The following is a 5,842-nucleotide window of genomic DNA, read 5'->3' on the forward strand; positions in this document are numbered from 1 at the left end:
AAAGTTATTAAAATAAGGAAGGAAAAATATTAAAATAAATTTTAAACCTTTTATTTTAGAATAGTAAAAAAAAAAAAAAAAACTTAAAAATGCCTTTTAATATAAAAGAAAAGAAAATTGTGAATATGTTTTTTTTTAAATAGTGTTTTAATCATTAAATTATTTACTTTTAAAATGTAAAAGATAGGTTTCATTTATTTAAATTAATATAATTTTTAAAAAAGTATTTTTCAAAATAGTTTTTAAATCATTAATGTAATTTTTTATTTATATTTTAAAAATAAAAAATAATGTGATTTATTTTTTTATAAAAGAGTTTAGAAAAACAATGAAAAATCCAAAAATGGTTAAATAAGGAAGAATTTGTTAGAGTTGGCATGTGAAGAGTGGTGGAATAAAGACAAAAATGATGGGTCCCACAAACACCACAAGAGTTGGAACAATTTATTATATTTGATGTGGTAAATCAAATGGGTATTTTTGTCCATTATTATTTCATATCCTTGCCATCTATTATGGGTGATAGAAGGACCTTGAGCCAATTTCTAGGTCCATCTGGGTTTAAAACACAATTCTCCCTTTAAATATAATCACATAGTATTGTAACCTAGAATTTGATTTAAAATTCACGAAATTATAGCCATAAATTTAATTATAAACTTTAACATTTCTATATTAAAACTTAAAAGTTTTAAAATTTTATTGAATTATAGTAACTGTTGCAACTTATAGCGTTGGGATGACATCGTTGTCAAGGTAATGGCGTCTTCAGAATTGCCTTATTATTAGTCAACAACAACGCTTTAGGGTGGAGCTGGAGGTGAAGATAGTGACGTAGAAACGGGAAGTTGTAGTTATCAGGATGGCATCATCATTGGGATGAGATCATCATCAATCGGCGGTGACGCTTTGGGTCGGGGTTGGAGGGGGCGACAATGGTGTAGAAAGGAGGAGTTGGAGATGGAGGCAATGAGCGAATGTGAAGGTAGAAGGTAGAGAATGGGTAGAGGGGCAAAACAACGTCGTTTTGATGCAAAATGCATCAAAATGATGTTTCAAAATGGAGGAAAAAAAAAGTCTTTCGAACTATTTGGATTGTCCAAAATCGATCAGGTTAGCTAGTTCACTGATCCAACCACCGATTTCAATGGTTCAAGGTCGGCTCAAAGACGAACCGGACCAAAATAGTGACCGACTAATGGTTTGACTGTTGGGATTGAGCCCCAAAAAGCAAGACATGATGTAACAAAGTTAAACTTAACTATCACTTTTTTATCCCTTTAGTATATTGACATTGATTTGAGCATTTAACCCATGTCTCTTACACTATACATAACTTAGGTGAATCAAGAGTTGCATAGAAAATACAAGTCATGGGTTCCTTGTAAGTAGATAAGTTGTTGATAGTTGGTTCATGGATTTGGGCAATCCAATAGAGACTGTAGTGCACTACCTCTTAATTGGTGGGATGACTTGTCTTGGCCATCAGGATGGGTTTCCCATGGTGAGTGCACTAGTGTATGTGATGCACATTGAACAAGCCTTACGGTAAATCATGGTATAAGACTATCAATTGTCATGATTCACCAAGTTACTATACTGCATGGACTTTCAACCTTGAGAGAATATTGAGTTTGTGCCAAAATCAATAAGAGGCTTTAACCTATGGGTGAGACCCTAAAGTGGTCATATGTCCCTATGGATTGGGTCACTATTGATGGAGGTTGATGGCAATAGGTATTCTCAATAGAGGCACCATGATATCTCATGGGATTCAGACAGTGTGTCCCCTTGGGTGATCCAAAAGACATGTGATGATGAAATCTATGGCCATAGTAATTCCTTTAGTAGAATTTGACATATGCTCATTGAAGCTAGAGTATGTCATTTGATCACATAATAAGTGTGATCTGTAATTTAGGGATTTGAGAGGTAATCTTGATAGGTGATAGTACTACCTTATTAAATTACGTACATCAGTTCATGGGGAGTTTGCATGCAGTAGATAGTAGGTCATGAACCTAAGCACTTGGTGTCTCATTGTAATATACATAGGGTATTGGAGTATAGTTGACTCTCTGTAGTGGGATGTTGAGTCAATTTCAGAATTTGATTATGAGAAAGCCAGTACTCCTATAGGTCCCAATGGTCCCTGCTCTGAGCTTATATTCTTTGATGGCATGGTTTATGAAGGTTGGATGGGTTATTAGTTCACTTTTGTGCATGGAGGTGTTTTGGTAATTACACAAGGTTGTACAAGGATAAGTGAGTGGTATGTTTGGACTAGGCTAATTGATAAATTAGAGCCTTATATGGTTAATTAATCAATTAGCAACCTTTTTGGGCTAGATTAAGTGATCCAAGCCCATAGTGAGCTTAAATGACTTAAGCTCAATAGGAAGCCTATAAATACCTTTTTAGGGGTTAGGGTTTCCAAGTCTTGTCATTCTCCCCTTTAGTCTAGAGATAGAACCCTAGTTTTCACCCTTGAGATCACCATCTTAGTGCCTAGACACAAGGAAGAGCCATCAAGCGGAAGATCATGGTATTTACGAGATCCATTATGACTTTGGAGCTATCTACACCGATTGGAATTGATCCGAGAACATCCAAATCAATGGTGTGTGGTTTTATTCTCTAGATCTATGTTTTTTATGGTATCCACATTTTTTTTTAATACGTGTTTATTTGTTATGATAGATTTAGAGAGCCTATGATAGATTTGGATGCACCCTACACGATTCAGGGCATGAGAATGGAGTAATCCAGGGTTCCCAACACTGGCAAATCGAATCCCCGGTTTGGTCCAGTTTTTAAAACCATGATATTAAAGCCTATAAAAATTTTAAAAAAAATTATGGTGAAAAATATTGTGATAAAGGTCTTCACTTTCTCATCTAAAAACTAACTAGTAGTTAATATAATCAAGCTAATCCTCTTATCTTAAGATTTAATAGTTAGAAAGTACAAAGTAGGACATTCATTTCAGGATATTGATTATCTTGATAGTTAGGGCTGCAATTTGGGCGGGTTGATCGGGTTAATAGCTAACCCAAGTCCAACTCAAATTAGAAAACAATCAACCTAGGTTCAACCTAAACTAATTTATAACATGAGGTACTCAACCCAACTCTAACTCAACCTTATGTTTCTAAATTCGGGTTGAATTTAGATTGATGAGATTAAACTCGAGTTGATTGTGTTAGACTCGAGTTGGTCGAGTTGATTAGGTTGCATGATTCAAAATCCATTCATATTGGTTTTTAAAAACTTTTTTCTATAATTTATACCAAACTTTAAACAATAAATAAGATAAAATTTCAAGATAATAATAATAAAAAAAAACTTATATATCTTTCTAACAAATAAAAAAGTATATAATATAATTATAATTTGATATCTGTTCTTTAAAATCTAAAAAGAAAATGAATATTATTATGCTAGATAATAAACATTATAAATATTGTACAAAAAATTAAATTGAGTTCAAGTTAGGCTCAAATTGTCTAAACCTTGGCCCGAGCCCAACCACATTCAGTTTAGGTTGAAAAAAATTAACCCAAGCTCAATCCTAGTATTGAAAATATTTGTCCAAATCTGTCCAAATATCAAGTTCGGTTTAGGTTGGGTTTAACCAACCCATTCAAATTGCACCCATATTAATACTAGATTAATAGCACTGCTTAACATATTCGATGTTGCACACTTATCTCAAGTTCATTTTTCAACAACCATTTTCCCACAAAGCAACATTATTACATTCCAAATATATATATATATAATATATATATATATATATAACTCTATTTTAGCTAATGAAATATATCAAATTTTGTAATACTAAAATTAGAGCTTTTCAAATCACGATTTTATTTTGACTTTTATCGAAAGAAAAAACATATATTCTACATGAGTTTGTATGTATGAATGTGTATTTTGTTACATGGGTCAATTTTATGAAATAACGAGAAAAGACAATAAAAGAATGAGAATAAGAACACACAAATCCACATGGAAAACTCTAGATGGGAAAAACCATGGACAAAGGAGAAGGAAATCCACTATATAAAATATTGGTACAAGAAGGGAGAATTAGAGCAGCTACAATAGAAGCACAACCATCATAACCCTAAACTATACACCAACACACACATGCATATGCACACTCATACCGCACTCGTGCACACGCACACGCACACACACACGCACCAAACTCTAATAGTCAAAGATAAGATATCTTTTAAAAAGATGATTTTAATTGAAGTAATAAAAAAAATAAAAGATGAAAAATAAAATACTTATTAATAAAAAAAATCATTTAAAAAAAAACAATTATTAAAGTGTGGCATTTGTCTAATTTTTATTTTTATTAAATATGGAAGAACTTTTATGACAACTAACATTTTCTAGATTAGTATTTATGTAAATATTACTATTATTTTTTAAATATGAAACAACTTTTATGAGAATTAAAATTTCTTGGATTTTCATGTTAAGTTATTTTTTAAGTCATAATTTTTTTGAAAAAAGTAAAACTTTTACAAGAAGTAATATTTTCTTGACTTATATATTAAGTTATTTTTTAAATCATAACTCATTTGAGTAGAGTAAAATATTGATTTTTTTTCAAATACGTTTTTTATACTGGAAGTGCTTTGTAAAAACACTTTCAAACAAATCATAGATGTAGAAGTTCTTATTAAACTTTAAAAAATATCTTTTAACTTTCAAAAGTTGATTCAAATAAGACTTAGAGCTCGTTTGACTAAGATTTTAGGAAGTATTTTCAACCTTTTTAATACTTAAATTTTTTATCATTCCGATCTAAGAAAAAATAGAAGTGTTTCTTAAAATCACTATCAAACATACTTTTATTCATCATAAAATTAAAATAATAATAATAATAATAATAATAATATATTTCTTATAATATATCTCATATTTGTATATTATAAAAAAAAATTAATTTTATTTCTTTTCAATATATTTTAGGTTAGTTAAAACTCAAAATGAAACAATATTTTACTAATTATATTTTATAAAAAATGTTCATACTTTTTTTAATCATACCCATACCAACCTAACCCAACATTTCTTTTAAAAAAATCTCATATTCTTATCGCATTCCATTTTAAAAAGGGAGAATTATGTTTTGGGGGTAGATGGGCCCCAAATTAACAAAAGGTCCATGTAACTCTTCAAATTGAGTCCAAAACCCAATGAAAGTATGGAAATTGAGTTGAAAGATATCATCCTTCAGTATTTCCCCCTTTGTTGATTTTGAAAAAAAAAAAAATTAATATTTTTGAAAAATACTTTTATTTAATTTAATATTTTTTTAAAATAAATTTATTTAATTTAATATTTTAAAAAATATTTAATTTAATATTTTTTTAAATACTTTAATTTAATTTAATATTTTTGAAAAAAAATTAATTTATTATTTTTGAAAAAAAAAATTATTAAAAAAAATTATTTAACTTAATTTTATAAAATATTTTATATGTGTTCTTAAAGGGTATATTTGTCCGTTACTATTTCATATCCTTCAACTCAATTTGAAGAGTTACATGGACCTTTTGTTAATTTGGGGGTCCATCTACCCCCAAAAGATAATTCTCCCTTTTAAAAACTAGCCTTTATAGGGTTTATCTATCTCTGTAGCAAACATAAAGAAATTAAGTAAATCTCAAATCAAGGAAAATAAAAACAAAAAAAATAATTTATATTAAATGAAGTTTAGTTGTATGGTTACCTTAAACAAAGGAAGACAATAAATAAATTTCCATTAAAATGCAAGACCAATAAAAATGTGTTTTATTTATGTTAAAATAATTTTGTA

This window comes from Vitis riparia, chromosome 18 (genome assembly GCF_004353265.1).
Source record: "Vitis riparia cultivar Riparia Gloire de Montpellier isolate 1030 chromosome 18, EGFV_Vit.rip_1.0, whole genome shotgun sequence".
Taxonomy (NCBI): Eukaryota; Viridiplantae; Streptophyta; class Magnoliopsida; order Vitales; family Vitaceae; genus Vitis; species Vitis riparia.